Raw genomic sequence first — 26,354 nt, forward strand, 5'->3', positions numbered from 1 at the left:
AGTAAACTCAAGAACTTTGAGATGACTTCCCTGTGTTTTGTGCATCATTGAACTGAGTCATGCAGTTATGAGTCACTTACCTTTCACTGGAAGGGAGACTTCTCCTTCAACAGTTATGGCTGCTGCTTGTTCACTGGGATTTATTTACCTTTTAGTTACAATAGTGTTTCTATCCAGAACACTTTGTTCTTTGGGTTATTGATTTCTGTTGTCTATTTTACAGAGGAGTTGAAGGTAATGATAACTTTATGCAATGTGAAATAAACCTTACTATAATACTTCATGCTGCTCTGCAATCATCCATGCTTTAAGGTATGTTTTATGTGAGTGAGTTTTGGAGAGCTTCCATTTTTCTATCTCTTCATATGCCAAGGTGGCTATACTGTACAGTAGGCAGCACTTATAGACTGTTTTTAGGGGACTCCTTGAAGGGAAGAAAATGCTTTTGGAGATTTGCATCATTCCCCTTTTGCCCTGACTTCCTTTTATCTAGTCTGTAAGAGTAGGTAGTTTTACGTAGATCAGAGACAGGTTTTGAAAACTCCAGAAGTTTCCTAAACCAGGTATTTAAGGATTACCCTCTAACTTACTTACTTCCCAGTGAATTGTGTTTTGCCTTAGTAGCAATGTGGTATGCTCCTGACAGCTTCAGCTCAGGAACTCCTGCTCCTGAGCTTTGTGCTTGGAGGGGTCAATGTTCACTTTGTCAGCAGCTCCATCTGGTTTTAAAATAACATCAAGCTTACTACATTTTCTTAATATCTGAGATCAGCATTAGTTTGCATAGGAACAATGGGGGGTTTATATCTTCACTAATTAACAAATCAGGTGACAGCAAGATGATAAAGACCAATTGACTTGTGCAAGAAGGTTGCACTGATTTCTCAAGGAATTGCAATGCACACCTACATTAGCTTATGCTTGATCAAGGAGTTTACAGGAGATCCCAAATGTCAGATAGCAGTGGGTCTGTACTTCCTTCTATTACTCCTCCTATAGTATTACCTCCTTCTTGTTCTATTTAATAGCTTTAATAACAAACTTCAATGTTTATTTTATAAGCCAGAACAAAAGATTGCACTATGAAGGTTTACTCCAGACTAACAGATAAGAAAATATGTAACATGCTTCTCTCAATCAAGGACTCATTCTCAAGCATTTCATTCATGTTCCCTTTAGCCTGCATTCAGAATATTCCTAATGGTGTTGATTTTTCTTTTACTTATTAACAGGAAAATAATTGTTCCTGAAGCCGTTTAGACTAGGATTCAAGTGAACATGACGAGATGGGAAAAAACAGAGAATGATAACCCTTCCTTCAGTTTTAGAGTTGCAGCCTAGAGACAATGCAAGATTGGTAAGCATGAAATATCCTTAAATGCAAATAGAGCTTTAGTTTCTGTGTTCTATATGCTCTTGTGACACCTTGATGTCTGTCTAAATTAGGCTAATAGCATTGGCTTTTTGAAAAACACCAGAAATTGTCCAAGCAAAGAACTGTAAAGCCTTTTTATCATGTGACAAATATGGATACAAAGAATTTTTAAACTACTTAAACACATACAAAATATTGTAATAATATACCCCACATAATGCACAACAATTAAAAGAACAAAAAAAACTTAATTACGTCTATGGTTTATCCATAAGGAGGATACAGCATTTTCAAACTTATCTCTGACTAAGAAAACTTCTTGCAGTGAATAAAACCTATCATGTAATCCCTTCACTATCCCTATCAGCATACATAACTTATGAAAGTACTGCTTTCTTTGTGTTCCTTGAAAACTAAATTTCTGAGAAGTCATGCAACATCCTTGACAGAAGATGAGATGTTTTTATGCAAATATTATGGTGCTTTACAAATACCACATTTTCTCCCCTGCATTTCCAAATCTGCTAAATCTTAGCATTTTTTGATAGAATATTATTTTTTCCAGAGACTAAATTTTATTTTCTATGTGAATAATACTTGTGATGAATCTAAATAGCAGAAAGCAGAACATGGATTTAATTTCCCAATGAAAGTTTTAAATATATGATTCAAAGTATCAGCATTAATTTTTGCTGCTTAAAAATAAAAGGCAGATAGAAAGGATTGAGCTTGAATCCAGATGCAGGTTTGGGGCAGGGAGGATCAATGTGTATGGTTTGAAAGGTGCTGTCAGATGCTACTTAATGGGGGACACAATTGTTGGAAACATCAATATGCAGCTGAATTTATTTGGCTTTCAATAGGGGATAGTATTTCAGATAGAAACACCTAATTGGTAGTATACAATAAAAGTGGCACAGTAAAAATGTCTGGCCTGTGTGTTAATTGCTCTGTCTGAATTAATACAGCCGTATTATTTATTGGAATACAGTAATCAAACCCGCTGCTGAGTGTTACAAAGGGGGGCCATTTCAATTAACAGGTATTGCTCCCAAAGGGGCAGTAAGGAGAAGTAAGCAATAGAAGTATGCAGGTATTCAGGGAAGAAACTGTAAATGACAGAATGGGTCATTCTTGCAATTCTTGCACCTGATCGAGGTGTGAAAAGACTTAGCCTTTGTGGAGAGTCTGAGTGGTCCTGAGGATGGTTTCTTGATCGTTTGTTGTATAATTTACTACAAGGTTTCTTATTGGCAGGTGGTCCATTGGTATTAGTAGCAGATGTCTTTATTTTCTTGTGGGTAGAAATCAAATGCTGTAAAGCCCAATCAGTCTTGGTTCATCCATAGTTACTGAAATAGGAGCTCAGACCCATTCTCTGATTCTCTAAGGGTAGCAAGGTGAATTTACATCTCCTGTTGCTTGTCCATGTAATGTTTGTACTCTCTTGCATGCTGCATGTCTTAGGCTTGAGGTTATTCTCATTTATATCCACATTGACATATTGAGTCAATGGGAGGGAGAGAGGTAGGGTAGTGTACAGGGCCTTCCCCAAGAGACTCATTTGCTTTGTATTTCTTCCCTATCCCACTGAAAAATTGCAAAACACAAGAGAATTCTTAATCCACCTAGAATTTGTGTTAATGGATTATTTTTCAATCTTCTAAATAAGTGAAAAAAATAACATCATAGTTTTTCAGGGCCAGCATGAGGTATGTGTTGTCAATGTAACTCAAAAAATTGTCTCAATGTAAAAACTCTTACCTCAAAGATGTGATTTTCATAGTAACATGTATGTCTATACTACCAGAGTGTCTTTGTTTTATGCTCATATAATGTTGTCTTAGGAGACTGAACTGCCTTAATAGTGTTTGAGCAGTTTTATGTACTTGTTGGTTGGTTTTGATTTCTCTAATAGGTTGATTCAGGATTTTAGCATTTTCAGAGCTCTTCTGGTCTGAGGAGTGCACCACCCCCAAGCAATGTGTTTGTGTGGCCTGGTGTTCTTAGTCTATATAAAATACTATACCCCAAATATTTCATTTGAATGACATATTGTTTGTTGTCAGTCTGTGCTACCTTGGGTTAGGGGCTTTGCATGAGGAAAAGTTATAAGCAAATGCAAACCAAAACAATCTCAGTACACACAATTACATTTACTAATTTCTCAGTCTAAAGGAAGACTGTAAAATATCAGCATATAAAAGTGCAAAATCATTGCATTGAGGAAGTTGGGTTCGGTATTTCAACCAAGACCCAGATAGCCATGATGAAAAGGAGACCTCCAACCTTAGAACACATCACATGTCTGAAAGAAAGGTGATGTTAAATACAGATTTCAGGGAAGAGATGATAGATTTCAGAGGGGAGGTGATCGAGGGTTTGGTGGCTGAAGTGGAAATCTGGCATAATTTGTGGGAACTAGGTGTTTTGGAACTGAAGGAAATCTGCAAGAATCAGTTTTCAAAGCTTCTGTTTTCTATGAAGACACTACATCATAGAATACAGAATGGTTTGTGTTGGAAGAGACATTAATGATCATCAATATCCCACCCTCCTGCCATGGGCAGGGACCCTTCCTCTAGATCAGGTTGCTCAAAGTCCCATCCAGCCTGGTCTTGAACACTTCCAAGGATGGAGCATCCGCAGCTTCTCTGGGCAACCTGTTTACGTGTTTCATCCCCACAGTACAGAATTCCTTTCTAATACCTAATCCAAACCTGTTCTTTTTCAGTTTGAATCCATTCCCCCTTTTCCTGTCATTACATGCCCTTGTAAAACTCCCTGTCCAGATTTCTTGTAGCCCCTTAGATACTGGAAGGTTCTCTAAGGTCTCCCACAGCCTTCTCTTCTCCAGGCTGGACAACCTCTCTCAGCCTGTCTCCATAGGAAAGGTGCTCCAACCTCTGATCATCTTGGTGGCCTCTTCTGGACTTGCTCCAACAGGTCCATGCCCTCATGTTGGGAGCCCCAGAGCTGATGCAGTGCTCCAGCAGGGGTCTTGTGAGAGTGGAGCAGAGAAGCAAAATCCCCTCCCTTGCCCTGCTGGCCACACTGCTTTGGACACAGCCCAGGAGGTAAGTGCTCATCTTTAGTGTTCATGTTGAGTTTCTTATCCACCAACAACCTCAATCCCTTTTCCTCAGGGTTGCTCTTCATATTTTTGGTTGAAGTCATGTGAAGGCAGTCATGGAAATATAAAAAAAAAATCTGCATCTCCAGTCTACCTCTTGGTTTTTGTTGCAATATTACTTTTAAATATATGTTCTCTTATTTTGTCGATATAAATTGTCTTGCAGTACTATACTAGGTCCTACCTATTCTTTCTCCACCGGAAAGCTGGCCCAAAGCTGAGGCTTCTTGAGTTTTTAGCGTTACAATGAATTTCTTAATGGAGAGAAGCAAACTAGAGCGTGGGTATGTCTATAGTATGTATGTTTATTAGTGTACAAAGTTCCTGTATAAGTCAGAATGCCTAGTGGTGAAGAAGCTGGGATGAGATTAATTTACAGAATGCCTCTTGTTGCCCTAAAGAGCACCAGTGGTGGGAGTGTGGGTGGAGGTTGATTGGGCCTGTGTTTTGCAATTCTTCCCCATTAAAAGCTTTGCCTTGTTTCAAGAGATTAAGCATCAATCCATTTGACTCTTGTAAATAATTTAAATCATTAGTAAAATAAGTTTTTCCAAGGAACTGTGATTTTATATTTTAGCTACCAAAATATAACTAAAAGTTAGGCATATGTGAAAGGGTGGGTTTGAAAGAATATAAACTTTGTCAATATTTTTTTTTTACTCCTGTGTTTTTTCTGAAGTGCTAAATGTGATACAATTTACAAATGTTTGCATTTGCTTCTAAAAAGAAGTTAAACCTTAATTATGAGTCACTTAAAAGTAGATTTTTTTTTTTGTGATACACATTTGTTCTGAATTCAAATATCAAATGTAGTTTGGAACAGCATGCAGTAGGTTTAAGAGCATCTTTATTGTGATGAAATTCAATTTTAACTGTTCCTTATCAGGCTTTACACATAATAGTTTTCCTGTAATTTCTTCAAACCTTGCAATCAATCAAATCAGTAGCATAAAAGACTCAACAAAGTAGTACTTGACTCATCAAACTATTCTCACATATTTGGAATAGAAGAGGAACCATTAACAAAGTTTGGACTGGATGTATGAAACCTATATTTCCAAAGTATTCATTGGTTGAAAAAAACACATTGTTGTATGCAAGGCCCTGAATTAGCAAAATAATTAAAAACTTGTCTTGAATTGAAGTGGGTGTGGTATGAGGAAAGTTTAATTTGCCAGCCTGTTGCAGAGCTGGGAGGAAGTAAATACTTTTATTCTAAGAAAAAATTCCTTTATTTAAAGGGAATCAAGAAACATCAAACCCTCCCCCCAATAATCAAAAATCATTATAGCACACACCCCAACATTTCACTGTGCTATATTTGTTTGTATTTTGAGCAAGTGACAGTATCAAACAGTTTTTTTCAAATAAATATTTGGTGTAAATCAAAATTTCTCCTTAAACTAATACTAATGCAAATGAATCCAGCATATAAAAGAATGTGACAATCCTCTGATTTTGTTACATCAGCTTTCTCAAATTCTCATAGCAATTTATCAATCTGGAAATAATAAGAATAAAACCCAAAATAGAGGTGATATTTTTTTACATTAGGCTTTTGAGTTAATGTATTAGAGTTACATTTACAGTTTTCTGGACAGACAGGAAGATTAAAAATAGCCTTTTTTGAGAAAAAGGTCCTATTCCTGCAAGAGTTCTTTTAACATAACTTCAGAATCTAAGACTTTAAAGCACTTGCAGTGCTAGGTGGAAGCTTGCCAGGGGCTTGTATTATAAATTTTTTTTTTGGCTAGGAAAAAGATTTTTGATTTATCATATGAAATGCTATATTCTTTAAAGATAAAGTCTTGGTTTTATGTTGTTATCATTGGGTTCTGCTCAGCTCGTAATCTGTGAAATCAGCGACGGAACTCTACATATCTACCATCTATTTTTATTTCTCAAAAACGTGTGGCAAACTTCTCAGGGTTTCAAAATAATCATACAAATTCATCTTGCTGTGTATGGAACTAAATAGGTGATTAGCAGAGGAAGAGCAAAGAAAGTATTAAAATGTTTCCTGGCTTGCAGCACATTGAAGACTTAGCTTTTATGAAGAGACTTGTGTTCTTTCTGCCTATTTTCCCTTTACAAATTACCAGTGCTCTGTTTGCATGAAGGTGCTACAGTAGTTATCTTAGCAATTTAGAAGGCCATCAGTAAAAATAGCCCCAGATTTTTTGCATACGTTTGTATGTTTTAGAGAGTAGGTGTCTTTTTATGATTCCTCTTAGGTTAATTATTCTCATTAACTTTTGCAATTAGCTGAAGAATAATGGCTTTTTCTTAATGGATATTTTCTTCTTACTTCAATTTAACCCTCTTCTTTTGAATGTACTTCTTCATTGCAGTGGGTTGTACAATAAAAGAGTAGCTTAAGGTATATGCTAGTGCATTTTAGAAATCTATCAGAACGTGAAGGAGTTACTATTATTATATGTCCAGAATTTTATTCACTCAAAAAAAAAAAACAACCCAAAAACACAAACAAAAAAACCCCAACAAAACAAACCCAAAAAACCCCAGAAAACCAACCAACCAAACTAAACCACAAAAAAAGAAAACCAACCTGTGTTAGTTTGCAATAAATTAGCAATAAAATTTATAGCTGTGTTTTAATGGTAAAAATATAGACCCCTAAGATTTTTGGTTGGAAAGAATGATTGGTCTATTTAGGAGCTAGGAGAAGGTGAACTGGCCGTATAATTTCTTTTGCAATTTGTTTGCTGACACAAGAAAAATATTCTGTTCTATATTATAATAGTGTTTAAATAGGTTTGGGCCAGCTTTCCAGTGGAGAAGGAACAGATAGAGCCTAGTATAGTACTGCAGCATAATTTATATCAACAAAATAACCCATCTGCTTAAAAGTAAAATTGCAATAAAAGCCAAGAGGTTGACTGGAGATGCAGAATTTTTTTATGTTTCCATTACTACCTTCACATGATTTTAAACCAAAAATACATAGAGCAACCCTGAGGAAAAGGACTTGGGGGTGTTGGTGGATGAGAAACTCAACGTGAACACTAAAGATCAGCCCTTGCATCCTGGGCTGCATTGAAAGAAGTGGTTAGTGATTCATTCTGTATTGGCTGTCAAGTGCTGTCAACTTTGACTATCCCACAGTAATGCCTGCATGGTGGACATGTTCCTTTTCTGCTTTCTGCCTGTGCTGAGACTTGCTCCCAGAGTCTCCTGGTCTGTTTCCCTGTTTCTTGACTTGTACTGCATGCCCTCTGTTCTCTTTAAAATCTGTTGCCTGTGCAAGATCCTCTCTTGTCCTGTGTAGACTCAAGGTATTCCCTTAGTCGCCAGGTGGATGAGCCTGGATATGCTTGTTTTCTTGTGCTCTAGCACATTTTGTGGAAATGAAAAATTAGTTTTCACCATCATAAAGGCAAAATGGTGCAAGAGTCTTCTGCCTCTTCAACAGCATCATAGAAAGAAATGGAAAAGTGGCAGAGGAACATTAGAGAAAAAAGTACTCTTGTTGCCAGTATCATAGATGTGTCCATAGCACGGTGGTAAGTGCCTAGAAATTCTATCAGTTTTATTTGGTGTTGCACATGTTTAGAATTATGATATTGTATTTTTCATATGTTGAGCCACTCTGGCATGATCTCGGTTCTTTGCTCTTTGCCATCAGTCCTACCCAACAGTAATTAAGCTACAGTGGGCCTTTCCAAAAGCAGGAGAGTTTAAATATCAGTAATTTGATCTGCCCTGTTTACTGATCTCTGCTGTTAGCTGAGTTGAAAGAGAAATGTTTTAATTAAAACGATTGGCAATAAGTTGGTATAATGCCATAATTTGCACTGGACCTCTTCTAGAAAATGACTTAACCTCTGCCTCTGTTGCTAAGGCAACTAATGGACATAATTGTAACTGGGTGCATATAGGCAGCAAGTGGAGGGCCTAAAGCTTTTTTAAATTGCTGGGGTATCATGATGCTGAAAGACTAAAATGTGGTGTTAGTAAAATATATCCAAAAATTACTTCCTTACTTTAAGTTCAATTTTCACTTTTTTTTTTTTTTTGGTACTGTTTCATGCTTCTAAGTCTTCCAGTTTGGACTGTAAAACCTAATAATGTCATACTTAAGTTCATTAATACAGAAGTGCATGTATAATAATTTGCGATATAATCTGGAAATGGCAACGGCTATTCTACTGGGATTTAGAATAATGTGTTTGATGGAATCTTATCACCGATCTATATTGAATCAGTAAAGAGTTAAGAATTAGATCATACACTATAAAGTATCCTGAATTACATTTTTAGACAAAACCCAAAAAACCCTACTTTTTTGCTCCTTCACTTGCTGGACCTCAAGGTTCTTAATGAACCTGGACCCTATGATAAAAAGGGGGGATTTTTATAAAATAGTCATAGGAGTTCTGAATAGAGTTTAATAGGTTCCCTTGACCTGATGTTTATCACTGCTGACCATGATAGGGTCTTTTAAATAACGTTCAGACTCTGTACTTTCCAATTTGCACTGTTTCCCCCCCACCAATGAAAAAAGGAAAAATTGGAATATTTAATATGTTATTTCTCTATTGGAAAAGAGTCAGAACTAGGGTCCGAGGAAGTTACAATTCTTACTGAGAAGAAAGGAAGAGTGCACTTTGTGTACTTTGCTTCTGACCTGATCCATGTCTAATATATAGGCTCTTAAAGATAAAATTAAATAATTGTCACTATACAACATGACAGTGCAAAATTCACATCTCAGAAGCATAGATTTAAGCTTGTGCAATCACCAATCAAAATGAAGGATTTAGTTACTTGAGGCCTTTCTCCTGCAGCATCTTGTTTACTTTTCCTATCTTTTTGATATGTGTGCAGTGTACCCTGAAGGCAAAGGCTGGGGAGAAATGGGAAGTGGCAGAATGAGCAGTACTTAGAGTGTAGAAAAAGAGAGGTGTTAGAAATATCACAGAACATAATAGCATAGCTTGTTTGCTTTTTCTTTATTCCTCTATTAGTACACATAATTGGGCAAAATAATCTGAGAATATATGCAATTTATGACTTTATAGCATCATACAGAATGAAACAAATGACAAATGTTGTTTGGCTTGGTTTTTAAAAATATTGCTGGAAAGAAATTTTTTTCCAAAATTAGTGAATTTCTCAACCAAATATATTTTGAAAATTTAGAACTTGAGCCATTAAAAATAAATTGCTTTTTTTAATATCTCAAACGGTGGTTCTGTTTTCCATGAGACAAGATTAGACTTTGCCAAAAAAGGATTAGTTCAATGGTTTTACTGAAAACTTTCTAGTGCCATGAGAAAACTTTCTAGTGCCACCACTAATTACTTAAGTATTGACAAGTTGCATATGAAGTTATTGACAAGGATTTTTACAGCTTGGTAAACATTTTGAAAGAGAAGAAACTAAAGCAATGATTGTACAAATGACTTTACTAAAACACTTAATTTTGGGCCCTAGGACGAGAACTCTTAAGCCCTTGAAATTATTGAACTTCATGGTAGATGGTTGTCTGACCAAAACAGTCTAACTTGGTTCACTTGTGTAAGGCCACTTCACCAGAAAATGATGTGAGATTGCCTTCTCATGGTGGAGGTTTTAATAAATTCTGCACCATTGAGGGTTTTTCCATTGTGGTTTTTTTCCCCCTCTTTGCTGTTCTACCTTCCATAAGAGAACTTATTTCTCTTCTAACTTATTTATCTTCAAACTGACTTTTGTTAGTAAAAGTCCCCAAAAGCTTGAAAAATACTTGCTAATTGCAATATAAAAATCACACTTCTATATGTAAATGTTATGGTACCAGGTTAACACCGATACAAATATTTTTTTTTATGTTTCTTGTGCGTGGGACAATATGTCTCTTGAATTAGAAAAGGACAATATGAGATACAATTCTGGCAAACTGGCTTCTAAATGAAATGTTAAATGCTTTTGAAAAAGAGACACAGTGTGTATAATAATAATTTGTTGGAGATCACAGGTTGATTTTGAAAGGGAGGAATATCTGAAAAATTAAAATAGGGAGAGGTGCCAAAAATTAGAATGCAGCTAGTAGAATTACGAGAAAAATTTCAGTTGGAATCAATAAAACTGTATCATCTGTGTACTAAAAGCAGGGGTTTATCTTTGGCTGTTGAAAATTGCAGCATACCTGCTGAAATGAAATTGTGTGTTTCTATACCCGTATTGTTACAATGAATGTTATTTACCATTTATAGTGAAATGATAGCAATAGATCTGAAGCGTATTAGTTCTGAACGGTTAGCAATGTAATTCTCATTACTTACAAACCAGGTTGTGATAGTCATTGTTGAGCAATCCTACACAGCGTGTGAAGGTCATTCTGAAACTGTATGCGGTGATAATGCCTGATAGGAAATTCATCTAGATGTCAAGGGCATTTAGTTGCAATTGCATACCTTAGTATTACATTTTAAATGGTATACCTAGGTGTGACAGTGCCTATAAAGCCAGGGTTTAGTGGTAGCCATATAAAAATCTGTATAAATGAAGTATGGTTTGGCCTGTAGAAACCTTCTCATTTCCTGTTAAACTATGCTGAGTCAAAGAAAATGTAGGCATCTATTCCTGTATAAATGTTTCTGTGCTGTGCACTTAATGAATAGTGGCTCTGCAACACATATATTTTGGCAAAGCAGAATACTAGTATTTGGAAGTTTTGATTCACTTAAAGTTATCTTTTCTTCACCTTGGTAAAAGGGTGGATTAAACCATCAGTGTGGTACTTTTCCCCCTTTGGTGTACAATTCTGCACTTAGAAAAATCTGGTTCATTGGCATGTAAGTTGTAATGGTGTGGTTTGATTTCATTTTCAAAATGAAAGAAGCAGAGTTTCTGTCTGAAAGTGTTGAGGAATACCAGTGATCGGAACAGTCTGGAGACCTTTGGAAGTGCTAACTTCAGGGTTTATTTAGTGCTACTGTAAATGTTGCCAGTACTACATTTTTTCCTTTCAAGGGAGAAATAGACAGAAAGGCTTGAGGAGAAGGATATGGTATCTCCTAGAACAACCTGTTTAAGGCCAGCTCTGTGTGCATCAGCAGCCCAAGTGAGAGAGAGAGAGAGAGAGACTCCTCTCCTTTCTGATATTCTTTCCAGCAAGATGTAATCTACCTTTGCACAAGAAACTTGTCAGATTTTAACTATTCAGACTTGGGCTTATAATTCCCACAAAAATCACTGCAGCCTAGACCTGTGTTTCTCTACAGATGTTTTTTCTCCTAACAATTAAAACAACATTTGAGTAGCTTATATATCATCACATTCATACTATTCATAGTTTCAGTAATGTTCAAAATAGATTAATAGATGAAAGGCATGACTTTTAATGGCAGGGGCATGGCCCTGAAGATTTTACACATATTGTATTTCTTCGGGGTTTCTCTGGGCAAACGAGTTACGACAAATGAGTTATAGGTGTCAATATCATGCCAAACTGTTCAGCAGAATGCTACAGTGTAATGTATTATGTGTATTGCAGGAGGAAGAAGCATTTTGAAGAAATTACTAGCTGAAACCGGTGTATACTTCATTTGTTCATTACCCTAATTTAAAGCCTGCAGGGAGCAATATAGAAACAAATTATAGTGTATGAATACCAAAAGTGTCATAGTTTATTGAGCTTATTATTCTGAGGATTTTTCTGGTTAAAAGCAAAAGTCTGAGAAATTTACTCTCTTCTCTCTAAGAAAGTGCAAAGCTTATGTTTTGATATCTTAAGATATGCCTAAGTAACCTGTAAGGTGACAAAACAATGACATTGCTGCATGACTGAAGTTCATGCATTTGAGGTCTAAGGGAGTATTTGTAAGGCAACCACTTCTGGGAGTAGATTGAAGAAATGCAGTGTTGGGACTAAGTGATTATTGTTAAAAGTTTGCAACTGTCTAAAGCTGCTGAAGGGTAAAATAGTTTGAGTCCTATGGAAAATACTTCAGAGGGCAGAAAGGCAGAGTAGACAAAAAGAGGATGGAAAACACATTAATTACGTGTTTTTCAATATATCACATGGTTATCACTGTGACATGTAGCATAATAGCAATACAAGCTGTGAGAATTGTGTCTAATGTGTATTTGCTTTATGGATTCACTTTAAGTGATTCAGTCTATCACAATTTTTTGCTTAATAGCAAAAAAACTCCTACTAATATGGTTACAAACTGAGTATAATCAGACTGATTCAAGGTCACATGAAAACCCAAACCAAAATGATTCCATAGCTCTAACATGGGGGAGGTAACTTGGCTGAATTGTATACTTCTGTCACTTTCCAGAAGATTACTGTATCAAAAGTGTTTATTTTAAGCTACATAATTTTGCAGATTTAAAGAGCACTGTGCTGAAGGCTGTAATATTACTCGAGAGGGTACATCCTTCAAACCAGGTGCATTCCTGATTTGGCAACTCCTGGGAGTAGTTTCATATGGCTGGTGAGGAGAGTTTGTTGTGCTGGTGAAGTCCATTTCTGACCTCTTGGAGATTTAACAATGAGGTGGGTGAATATGAAATGATCACAGAATGGTAAAGTTGGAAGGGACGCCTGGAGGTCATCCAGTACAACCTCAGAGTCCCCAGGAACACAGTAGTCAGGACTATGCCTGGGCAACTTTTTTAGATTTCCAATGAGGGAGACTCTGACATCTCCTGGCCAACCTGTTCCAGTGCTCAGTTGCCTACATAGCAGAGCTTTTTCACATGTTCAGGTAGTACCTCCTGTGTGTCAGTTTCTGACTGTTGCCTCTTGTCTATGGCTTGGCACCAGTGAGCAGAGCCTGGTCCATTCTTGTGGCGACTTCCCTTCGGGTACTGATAGACATTGATAATTGGTCATTTCTTGGTCATTTCCTCTTGAGGCTGAACAGGGCCAGCTCCCTCATCCTTTCCTTTTGGGAGAGATGCTCCAGTCCCTTAATCATCCTCATTGTCCTCCATTGGACATGCTCCAGGAGCTCCATGTCACTCTTCTACTGGGAGCCCAGAACTACACAACACTCCAGGTGAAGCCCCACATGGCTGAGTAGAGGGGCGGGATCAGTTCTCTTGACCTTCTGGCAATGCTCTTCCTAATGCTGATAACTTGCAGGTTGCTGAGGACAGGGCAGAGGTATTTAGGTGCCACTGACAATTATTTTGGATTAACGCATTTTTCCTGGCAGCCTCTATGAATTTGTAGCTGTTGCTGTTGTACTATCTAATTTGAAGAACAAATCTAAATCCATTGTATTACATGGCTAGAAGATGATATCTTTACTAAAAGTTATTCAGAAAGGTCTTCAGAATATGAGCTATTGACCTAAAGTAGTAGAATTTGTAGTTCAAAAAGATAACTGCCACTGATTTCCACAACTGGTAAAATTATATGGAGGTTTTTGAAGTCCATGGCCACCTCTACAAGAATTCTTTTACTAGAGCGACAGGAAGACATCTTGGGCTACAGGCAGTAATAATAACATTAAACCCCCTTTATCTAACTAAATATGCAGCTTGAAAATACAATTACCAGAGGACTCCTGATAAAATCAAAGGCAAGTCTGGAAAACCTGGCAAAAATTACAGGAAACTTATGGTTATGGAAGGACTGTTGAATGACTCCTTCCAGATGCAGGATCTGCTGCTTAACAGTTACAGGACATTACTGTGCCAGGCTTTTGGGAATACTAGCCATGAATTTTAATTGGATGGTCATCCTCCTGCAGATCCCCAAGAGGATATGCTGGAACAATTTTTGAGTCGGATGTTCATAGAGAAAAGATGGAAGATCAGTATAGCAGAATCCCTTTTAGAGTTCAAAATAATGGTCTGCCAGCATTCGCATCTAGACTGTCACTTCTTTTATGTTTTGTGTCTACATTTGGATAATTTTCTAAGTATGTATGAGGACTCTAATGCTAAAGATGGTCAGAGATTCCAGGTGATATTCAGCCACAAATGATTTTGCTCTGCCAGGAGGATTTAAAGGGCATTCTCCTATACCTGGTTCTTGAGTCAGCTCTCCACTTCATCACTCACCTTCTCTGCCTTTAGTATGAAGGTGATATTGCCTTCACATGTGCTCAAAAGGCATATCTCTAACACCATAGGAATATGAGTAGGAGGAAGGAGAACACAGGAGAAAGGGAACTTGGAGAGGAAGGAATCAAGCAGTGGAGCAAATAGTAAATAGTTCATGGCCCAGTTACATTTGTAGGGCAGGAGCTGCAAAGAGTATGTGAACTGAAGACAGCTATAGGAAAAAAGGTCTCTAACAGGCTAAAATGCCAGCTCAGTGAGAAGGGGATGTAAAACAAGTTGCATCAGGCTTTGTTTACAAATTGTAAATAGTTGTGCATGATTGTTGTCCTGGAAGAGAAGATATTGTGAAATTGTTTCTTTCCCATCCTGCCCCAGTGTGCCTGGAATGGAGAGCTTTTTGCTTTGGTCTGTTCAGGAGAAGGCAATCAACAACCCTAGGTGCTCATGCTTGGAGGAGAGAGGTGCAGAAAACAAAGCCATGGAGATTTTTCCCATGCAGATTTCCCCCATGCATTCATGGAGCTTTTTTTGATTATGTGGTCTGCACTTTATGACAAGTAGCCTTAGTCATTGCTGCAAGACAGTGAAAATCTAAGAGCCAGTAAGCTGAATGTAAGGGGTATGAACTAAACTGCCAGTGATTTCATGTCCCTTCTCTTAGTGCAAGGTGTATGCACAGAATTTATGCAGGTTTTCTGAGAATGGTGTTGCACCGATGATAACAGTAAAGCATTAATGGTGTTGTTCATATTTAGCATAGAGAGAATTCCCCAAGCAATTTGCAAAGATCAAGCCAGGATATTTCCTTTGCTTGATTTGTCTTTTATGTCCGTTTAGGCTGACTGCCCCAGCTTGGGACTATTTAGATCCAGGTAGAGAGGCCACCTATCCCCAGGAATAAGCGATGTTATCTCTGTCCACTGAGGACACAGAAAATAGGATTGGTTCTCACTCACCTTGAAAAGACAGATCAGTAGCAACAGCAGGACAAGTTTCACCAAGAACTAGCTTAATGAAGTGAATCCTTTCATTTTCTTGTTCTCCCTAGCTCACGCTTTTTTGGGGTATGGTTTTGATAGTCAGATATCAAGTGCTATGCAGAGATGCAAAACATCTTCCTGGGTCACCTCTGTTAGCAGGGAATTCCTGGAAGCTAAAATCTGGTTATCTAGAAGACTCTGGTGTACTCTGGGAAGGGTCTGGGGGCAAGGATTGAACAATGCTCTACGAGAACGTGCCGGAAATGTTCAGTTAAAATAGAAGCCTAGGATTTATTAACATACATATTGAGGAATGGAGATAGAAGCTTTTCTGTCAGCCTAAGTGATAGTCTTGTGATATGACATTTTCTCTTGGATTGTATAGTCTAAACAGTTTAGCTTTCCCCTCTTTGTTTTTCCAAATAAAAGGATTGATTAAGTCACTCAAAATCCTAAATCTGGCAAAAGAACAGTATTTTTCCCTTGTAGTTCTTCTGCTGTTGCTCCGATACTGCTGTTATGCCAGATTCTCACACTGATGCTCAAGTCACTGCTTTGTACCCCTTTTTCTACCACTTGATTGTAGCTTTTGTTTTGCAGTAGGGGATCTAATAATTTGCATGTACAGAGTTTACTGTCAATCAGCTATGTGGCAGCTGCTCCTCATCAAAAGTGCTCCAAACTTTCCCTCCCTCCCTCCTTCCCTCTTTTCCCCTAAAAGTAACTTCCACTTTTAGACTCAATATGTGCCATTTGTGATGGACCCTCTAATAAATCACATCCTTTGTGTTGCACCCTGAAGTTGATGTGTGCGTACCCTTGTTACAGAAATAACCTTTTACATACATCCTTTGAATGCATCCAGAGACTAAAGCCCTCTGAGGGACATTTTAGTGTGTCACACTTCTCTTATACAATTCTTCATATTGTGATAAGCTTAAAAACCCTACAATTATAAATGGAGTTTGTAGCTGTAATTTTACACATGCTGTTGACATTCAAGATCAGAGTTTCAGAGTTAGTGGGTTATAAATACAGGGGAATAATCTATGAAATAAAGTTTTTAATTGTCATTAAAGTGTCATTATTATTAAACTAGAAAGTATATTCAGTACAACTAGGTACTATCCTGTCACCTAAATGTTTGAGGATCAAAAGAAATAGTTAAGATTTCTTCAAGTGGCAGCCTAAACAGAATTTACAAGTTCTACAATGGCAGGATACTTATAACAGAGGCTGCTTTTCACTTTAATCAATATTCTGTTTCACAGCAGAGCATTTCTCTTCTTTCTCAGTTACAGAAAAATAGTATTTTTTTTCAACAACTCTGCAGATTAATTAATGCCATTTATTCTTCTGATTCTAACCAAAGGTTGTCAGGTTCCCTTAGCCTGTGTATTGATCTGTAATATAACCTTCCATTTCCTGCATCTGCTATTAAATGGAATAAAATTCATAATGGTTGCACTCCTGAGCAGCAGTTCACCTATCCAGTATTGTCAGGTCACCAGGGAAAGTTGCTAATACTTGAGGAGAACTTCACTGGTATATTGATGTCTTTTGTGTTCAATTAACATTTCTAATGTGAAAGAAAAGAAGATAGTATTTAATATGTCAGCCAGCCTTAAGACAACTCTGTTTCCATTTTCTAATGCCAAAACCTAATACAATGTTTATGTCCATTAGAGTTAAAATACTTTCCTTATTATGTGCCTAAGTGCATTTTTTCAACAATAATAATGAAGGGCACTCAGTAAACTAAAACTAATTAATCTCCTCTGTCTCTTGTATTTATCTGATGCCAAAAGCAATATAGTTTTTTCTCTAAAGCAGATTAAAACTAAACTGTGGATGGTGCCTCCTTCCTAAACAAAACCTGCAAAATTATCAATTTCCTTGATTATTGTTATCTCTTCTTTCAGAATGCTGCTTATTACTAACTGGGTTTTTGTTTCTGCTGCTCTCTGTCAGCAAAGGTTAGACATATTGCTGCTAGAATGCAAGGAAGCTGAAGGGACCCACAGCCCAGGACCTTCCATTCATACATTCTTGTGTCATATTAGAGATACTCCAATGTCAGACTTTGCTGTAGGCCAACAATTAAGGCAGTTTTGGGGCACTTATATGTTCCTAGAAGGCTAAATCTCTGTGAGTACCAGGTGAAGCAAAGTAATAGCATTTTCTTATTGGATCAAAACTTATTTGGACATAGTGGAATGGAGGAAAGAAGCCAGAGCACACAGTGGTGTATCATAAGATGTTTCCCTGGCCATCTATGATTGACTTGTGCTTCTTTGAGGCAATTCAGAGTTTTTGGAATCAAATGGGCCCACTGACACAGGACAACAGGCTCTTGCCTCAAGGCAGTGTCTGCTGTGCCAGGATGTTTCAAAAGAAATGGATATGTTTCCCCATATAGGATGCAGGCGATTGTATAGGGACCTACCACACTGAGTATTAAGTTTATGCTGAATTATAATTATGTTTTTTGATCACTAATGAAAGAATAAAAAATATCATTAGCTTGACTGTCTAGACATTAACTTATGCTATTATTGTTTTGAATTATTATTAAAGTGCTGATTTTTTTTTTGTATTAACTAGGTATTAGTTAACATGGAATTCAAATATTGTGTGCATTAATGATGTAAATAATTATTAACCAAATATAGGTCTTTTCAGCGTTCTTCCTGTTGTCCTTCAAACAATTACTCCTTTATCATTCCACTGTTCTTTTTCAGAATTAATTTAGAGTGCGAAATTTGTGATTCACAGAAGAACGTCAATGTTCACCTTCACTTTTTTTTAAGAGAATATCCTTATTTGAAATTGTAGACTATAGAACTTCTCAGATGGCAACTTTAGCTCTGATACAAAACACTAACTTGCAGTGTTCCTTTGAGGGTTTTTGTTGTTGTTGTTTGGTTGGGGTTTTTTTGCATAAAAGTTGATATTTTTATCTTATTTTCAGTCTTATTCCATGAGTGTATCACACACGAAGGCCCATCTAATTCAGTATCAAGTACAGACGATTTCCACTGTTATACTCTTTCTGCAAGTCACAACCTTTCTCTGGAAGGGAATTCGCTCCTGCTTATCCTGTAGCACTCATTTTGGATTTCCCCCTGCTGAATCAGACAGGATGGTACTGAGCAGTTTCATGTACAAACATAACTTTTTCATCTGTATGGTTGCTGGGTAACTTCTGTTCTCCTTAAAGGAGGAGAGGTAAGGTTTCTTCCTTACCTCTAGCTAACAAAATTGTGGTGGTACATTTCAACACTCAAGCAGATGCCCTCATCAAAAGATATTCCTAATATCTTTTTGCTTCAGTTTATAGGCTTGCATCTACACACTTATGGTGCACAAGTTACACTGGGAAGATGGTCTTAGCCCAAGAATTGTATTTGTTTCTGGGTGCTGTCTGTCGTGCTGAACACTGATCTATTTATTTACTTATTTATTGAAACTTTCAGAGAAAAGGTTTTATACTTGGTTTTGATTCCTTTCCATGTTGTTTCTGAGTGTCATAATCTTCATGAAGTGTGATGGAATGAGTTACTGAGCCTTTCAACACGGGATGTAGAATGGTAAAATATAGCTTCCATATTCCTTTCTTTTTTTCCAAAGCACTTTAAGCAAATTGGCAATCTAATTATTGATTTATAAAAGGAAAGGAATTAATACAGCCTCCCATACCCTTTGGCGGTAAGAGTATTTAAAAGTGAACTATGCTTAAATTTCATAAAAGCCTCCTCAGCAAATCAGTAGAAGAATATTGATCTTGAAATAAGTATGTGAATTCTAATTGTGTTTTGTCTTTCCACTGGAGGACCATTACTTTATTTAGCTGGAGTTCATTCTTTACTTTTATAGTCTTGGTGTGTTGTCTATGAAAACTGCCTTTACATTTGAGCAAGGCTTGTAACCACCTAGTTTTGCTGATCTTTTCTTTTCAAAAGAGTGTATTGATGTGTGAGAGCTAAAGAGAGGCTTTTAAGATCAAGTTACCATCACCAAAAGTCTCAGCAACATATAACTATGGTTCCTGGTATAGAGCTGTCTGTTAAATGAGTAAGTCAGATGCCAAGTACAATAATTGCTTCTTGCTGTACTTCAGACTTGCAAATCAATTTATTCTGATTATAAACCACCATCTTAATAACATACAGTTTAATTACATATATATTTTAATCTTGGAAAACCACATACATCTGTTCTTTAATCCTGCTACTTTCATGAGTAGATTTCAACTGGTAAAATGCAACAGTCTCAGCTACTTTGTAAGTTTTGAAATATCTGATCTGGCTATTCTTTCATTAGAAGATTTTGGAAAAGAGAGAGAGAAAAGAGTCTCTAACAATCACACAACACTACTGCATTCAAAGGCATGGGAAAAGAAGGAAAAGATAGGGAATCTGAATATTTAATGATGTTTTTAAAATCAGTAGTTTTGAAAAGAAAATTTTTAAATGTATCTATTTTTAAATTAAAAATTCAAATCAAAAGTTAGTTTAAACAATTTCTTTGAAAAGTCAAATGTCTTTTGACAGAAATCTCTGTTTCTGTCTAAACAATTCAAAGCAGCTTTACAGAATGTAACACAGGAAGGTTTAAGCGTTGGTGTGATAGTTGAATGTACAGATTAAAACTTTTATCTTCCCATAATTGTTAAATTCAAGTGGAAGTTCCTTATTGTTTCCTACATTTATAGTTAATATAGCACACTGCTTTGTTTTAACTGAGCTGTAGAACCTTCTAAAATCAGTTCTGCAGTACAGACATGAGTAATTTTTTAGTCATCTGAAGACTAGCACTGAGTGGGCATGAGGTGCTCTCAAGGAGACCTTAAAGAAGTTTTGATGGGGAGAAATAGTATTCTTTGGCTTTGGTTTCTTTTAATCTACAATTAAGCTCATATCTGAGAGGCATACAAGGGAACAGTGAATGGAGATGCACTGTTTATGGGGTAGATTCTGGCTAATCAAGTGTTGAGTCACCATCCCTAGAGAAATTTAAAAGGTGTGTAGACATGGTGCTTAGGGATATGGTTCAGCCTTGGACTTCGCAGTGTTAGGTTTGTGGTTGGACACAATGATCATAGAATAGTTTAGGTTGTAAGGGATATTTAAAGGTCATCAACCCCAACCCTCCTGCAGTAAGCATGGACATCTTCAACTACATCAGGTTGCTCAGTGTCTCGCCCAACCTGACTTGGAATGTTTTTAAGGATGAGGCATCTACTACCTCTCTGGGCAACCTATACTAGTGTTTCAACACTCTCATTGTAGCAAAAGGATCTTTTCCAGCCTAAATCATTCTGTGATTCTATGGACATGACTGACAGCTTACTCAGCCATGTCTGCTGTGATGGGCCAGAAATTCACAGTTTTAGAGCTTCTATCTGGATTTTGTACTGTGTATGCGTTTACCAAAAAACTCTGTTGCAGTGGAATTTAAACAGACAACAAGGAGCAGTTGTTGGGCTGAATTCCAGTTCTTCAGTTTAACACTTAATTGATGTTTTCCTGACTAAAGACTGAATAATCTCTGTGTACATAGTGAAGCAATACTTTCCACAAATCCAAATTATATTGGGTAATTTAGGTGCAATAAAAATTTAGCCTAATGAAGAAGTTACTGCAGGGTAAAAGATTACTCAAATTACTCTGCATTTAAGTTCAGTAGGGATTTAGTAGCAGATTTAGCAACAGTTAGAAAGAATATAATTTTTTGTTGGCAGTTCTGGAGAAGTTACTTCAACTGCAGTAGGAGAAATCTTTATATCATATAGAGAGAAGACACAAAAAGACACTTTTTGTAATAAAAAGCTAGCAACGCAGCTTCAGTTAGTGCTGTTTCATAGCGAACCTACTTGGAAAATCTCTCAATTTTAGGGAGGGAGAGAATATCTGGATATTTATATTCACTGAACTGGAGGAAAACAGCTTAGTTCACTGCTAGAAATAACAGCTAGAAAAGAATAATGTGTAGCTGACACCACTTCTGTTCCTTCTGGCGTTTGCCTTTAGTTTTCTGTGCTTATCATTTCAATTGCAACTCTGAAACACAATTTGGAGGCTCAGTCAAGTGCAATAAAATGAAAATGGAAGACAGGACTCTTTTTCCCTTGCTTGCCTGTCATAAATACTTCAGCTGTTTTACTTGGAATCCTCATATCATCAAACTAAAATCTTTTTGGGAAGGTTTTTAATATCCAAAATTAGTATTAGGATTCTATTATGTTGAACAGCATATGAATATAAATCTTGCCTTGGAAAACCTTAAGACTTGATGAACAAATTAACAAGTGAGGGTAGTGAGGGAAAATATTATCCTCATTTTAAAGAGGAACAATTGGCACATTAGGAGAAAAGTGTTTCTGCCAAAGCCACACTGCAGGGCTGGATGACAAAAAAATTAATACTCTGTTTCCTCTAGCAGCTAAGGCAGTTCCCAGTGTGTTTTGTTTGTTTGCTTTTCTCCGCTGCTGTTTTTCAGATTTGTATTTTGTACTTAGACTATTTGTCTGCTTACAAGTCATCAAAATAAGTTGCAGTAGCACCCACAGAAGACACATCGAACTGTGATAAAGGAAAGTAAAACCATTGTCTGAGAAACTTGGTTTGAAACATTCTTGGGTTGACAGTGGCCCTGAGGGCTTGAGAATTTAATGTGTCAATCTCAGTCCCAGTCCAGTGCCTGACCATGAGCTATCATTCCTGTTTAGGAGGGATAAGGAGCTCAAAAACCTCAGCTAAATGCAGCTATTGAATGCATAAGTGGGTGTTGAAAAGAGCTCCTTAATGGTAATTTTCTTGCAAATGTTTGAAAAATTCCTGTTGTGTCACTAAGAAAAAACTTTCAGTTTACTCTCAAGAAGGAAGGTTGCAGTGACCAAAAGAACCATTCAAAAAAAATGGAGGAAAGGCTGGTGGATTTGGGTGCTCTTTTCTAAAAGTTACAGTGTTTGCATATTTTTTATTTTGTCCCTTTTACATTATCTTTCAAAAGAAAACAAAAACCCGCAGGCAGGAACCCAGAAAAATACAAATGGATAGCTTTAGGATGCTGATGGGGATACTGCCAGCAAGGTAAAAAGAAATATTAAAAAAGTGCCAAACATGCAGACCTGTCATCCTTTGCCTTAATGGGCACTTACAAATGTGCTACTTGCAAGAGATGTTCTTCCACAATATGATTGTGGTTATAAAACAAACAGCATGGTCAATAACATGATCTAATCTGATTGAAGAGGTCAGTTAGAAAATTATTACCCACTTTACAACCCATTAACATCAAACCTACATTACAGGAATGTATGTGATAGATTAAAAACTTGCTTACTTAAAGCAAGAAGGTCTAAATAAACTCCATTATAAATGTTTTTTTATATTTGAAGGAAAAAAATTACCCCCTTGGTGACTGGAATGCAATGGGGAGAGTCAGAACAAGTTGCTGAGTTTAGCTTTTTAATCTCTTTGCCTGAATCCTATCTAATAGACATTTGGGGAAGTGGAAAAGACATTTTTGGATGATTAGCTTATGCTATGTGATTGACACACTGAGGAGGTTGCAAGAAAGCAATTCAAGGGAAATTGAAGCTGTTGAATGAAGTTACTGGAATTAGGGAAGGAGAAAAAAAAGACTTTGCTTGATACAGAGCAAATTATTTGCTGTATCAGGAAAGACCCAATGACCCTTCCAATCTTGTATCCTGCCCACAATGTTGATTTATACCAGATACTTCAAATGAAGATATAAATCCCGATAATACGTTTACCTGTAATTGTATAATAGTGTGCCAGGAGGGTATGTTCTTTGTTGACACCAGCCTATGATCAGCATATGCCCTGTAGCATATGTATTGAAAGCTTCTGTCTTTACTCCTAGCTGATGAAATTGTGGATGCTTATGGCAGTCACATAAATTAATGGATGTGGATGGCTAAGCATGTTGTGTGGCAAACCACTCATGCTCATTGAGTAGCCTGAGTGTTAACTGGTAAATTCTAGGGCAGTTTACATAGGATGTTATGCCACAAAGTTAGGAGAATATTCTCTTGGGCTCTCTAGTGCCCTTTAACTGGTGATGTCAAAGGAAGGAGCTAACAGACTTTTGGCTTTAGTCTCCTGAACAATTATGCAGAATCTAGATGTATCTATATTATCAATCTAGATGTACCTATATTATCTGCTGGATTAGTTTTTCATCCAATGCAAGGTGTTATGTGATCAGCTCCTTTCTTGTTTCAACTGCCTTAGCTAGATGCCAACATACCTTTAAGGTATATTGTCTGATATTCTACATTGCCTTAGATTTATTTTCCTGCTTAATTTCTATATAAATTGTCAGATGCAAGCTTCTGAGAGAATCTGTGGTCATGTTTGCCTCCAAAGTCACCTGGAGAGTAAGGTGAGTTAGAAGGGAAGATCTAGGTCTGGTCCTCTTTGTTTCTAAAATCCCATCTGTCCTGGAGTGACTGCATGCATCCTCACCTGTAGTTAATATTGCACTGGTGACAGACATGCTTCATGTGTGAGTGCTGGGACTGCCCTGTGTAATGTGCACTTCATCACTGAGTTCATCCAGCAGCTGCCTCTAGCACCAGCCTGACAGATTTTGCTGGTGGTCATGCACTTAGTACCTGCTCTGTTGCCTGCCCAGCTTTTGTAGGAGGTACTGAAACTTAAGGGTGACATGTGACAGTGGGCCTTGCTGTAAATGTGAGAATATTGCATCTGTGTGCTGTATTCGGGATGGTGAAAAGGTAATGAATGCCCTACAGAAACGCCTGCAGCACCTCTTCATCGGAGCAGTGAACAGGCATTAGGTCTTGGGGGCAATGTGCACAGAGGCTTCTCTTGCTGTGCTCATACCACAGTGTTTGTGTCACCATCGTTTTCCCTGTCTCCGGGCTGGAAGCAGCTCTTTAGCAGGATCAATTGCTTCTCTTCTGTAGTGCTTCCGGGCACAGATCAGGCTGTTGTACCTCTGCCTTTGATGTCGGGTGGTCTGTGGAGGTTTGTACTGCCAGCCACTTGAACATTTCCAGGCTGGACAAGGCTGTGCTACAGGCCTATTTCCATTTGGCACAGAGCCTGTGAAGCTTCATGCCATCATTTCTGCCTGGCATTCCTATCTGCCTGAGTTGCTCTGACTCAAAGGCATTTACAGGTGACCTGACTGCTTGCCAGGAAACACTTATCTCCTCAGTGACTGTGGCATGTCAGGAGAATGTGCTTTTTGGCTGTCTGAGGAGGAACTGGATGTCCATCAGGACCAGACTCGAGTGGTGCAGAATTTGTAAGCTGGATCATATTTGCCTTCTATATCCATCATAACATCTGTGAGGAAAAAATGGGAGGCAGAGTGACCCAGACTATGCAGCTGTAAGAATTGTAAAGTCAATTCCATGCAGGAGGCCCCAGCAGAGTCCTTTATACACAATGCATTACTGTGTGTCCACTGCTTCAGTGATGTGGTTTCCAAGCTGTCTTTTTCTTTTGTCTTTCCATATTTTTTCCCCCCAGGTTATAAGAGGGAGGAAGAAAACCTTTTATCATGTTTATGTTGGTTCTTCTGAAGCACTGTATTCCTCATCACCTCCATCTCTGTCTGGATGCCTGGCTGGCTGTGCCAGACCAAACCATAAAGCCTGCATAGCATGCAATACTCTCTTCCCATGTTTCCCTTTCACACTCTATTCCCTCATCTCTCTCCAGGGATGGAACGATTCATGCCAACAGATATAGCTATAAATGAGACATTTTTCTACAAGCTGAGAATGGTGCTTTACAATGGTGCAAAGCTGTACTACTAGTAGTAAAAGTAATCACAAAGAAGCAGCAAAACTAGTTGTTAGCCATTAAACAGGTATGGTTTGAATTGCTGTAAAGTAAACATTTAAAATAAGAACAAGCAAGTCATTACTGACAGTTTTTAACAAAGGTAAATAGTCATGCATCCAGTGCAGTATGTGGGATTTTAATTTTATTTTTAAATTATTTTAATTTTATCTTAATTGGTTTGAATTGTTGTGGGTTCATGTTTGTTTTACTCAACTTGAAGCTTTGGAAAGGAGAGTGGGATTTGATATGACTGAATTGCTTCATGTCTTATGAATGATATTGCTCATCAGTAAGTGGAATGTGAGTAGAAATGAGCTGAAATGGTAAAGAGGAATGTTGGTGCAGGGGTGAATAAATGTTTTTATATTACTTGACCTATTTAAATCTTATGCTGCTCAAAAGAGATTTGAATTAAGTTTGCTGGGAGTATTCAACAGACTATTTTTGTTGGATTAATATTGATTTTGTAAAGTTAATTTTATATAATTGCCTTGACCTTTACCTTTCTGAAAATTCAAATTATCTTGGTTTTAATGTGACGTAAAGAGGTAAAACTAACACCTCAAAGGTAATTGTTAGTAAAAAAGTACATTCCTATCCATCTCTAGTTAGTTCTTTGATCACTTTATGCTGACGGTTCAGCATTATCAAGCTTAGCTCTATCAAACTGTAATGATGACGTCAAAACCAAGCAAAATAAGGTTTTGCATTCAAAAGGACTTAGGGTTTATGAGGGTGTCTCATGAACCTGGAAAAATGCTATTTTCTGTCAAAATTTTCATTTCACTTTTTCTATGCACTTTGGTGAGGCCTACCATGAGGGGAAAGGAAGTTTTACTGAGAAATCCAAGATTACTCAGCTGGTACAGTGAAAACATAGATTAAACATGTAGGTCTGGGCAATATTTTTCCTTGCATATCAGGTCTGTGATTTTGCATCTATTCCTTCAAGCCAAATCAATTTTGCTATAATGTTTCTTTGG

The 26,354-nt window shown here is 37.3% G+C and overlaps 1 protein-coding gene across 1 annotated transcript in view; it reads left to right on the forward strand.

Moving 5' to 3' along the window:
- Window positions 1–222: 222 nt before the first annotated feature.
- Window positions 223–26,354, forward strand: part of RET (ret proto-oncogene) — a 184,776-nt gene continuing 158,644 nt past the window's right edge. Inside the window, exons 1-2 of the mRNA XM_085064050.1 lie at window positions 223–312; window positions 1,233–1,357. The gene's annotated coding sequence lies outside the window, so the exon portion shown is untranslated. The remainder of the gene's footprint in view (window positions 313–1,232; window positions 1,358–26,354) is intronic.

Source organism: Lichenostomus cassidix, chromosome 6 (genome assembly GCF_008360975.1).
Source record: "Lichenostomus cassidix isolate B80296 chromosome 6, HeHo_3.0, whole genome shotgun sequence".
Lineage (NCBI taxonomy): Eukaryota > Metazoa > Chordata > Aves > Passeriformes > Meliphagidae > Lichenostomus > Lichenostomus cassidix.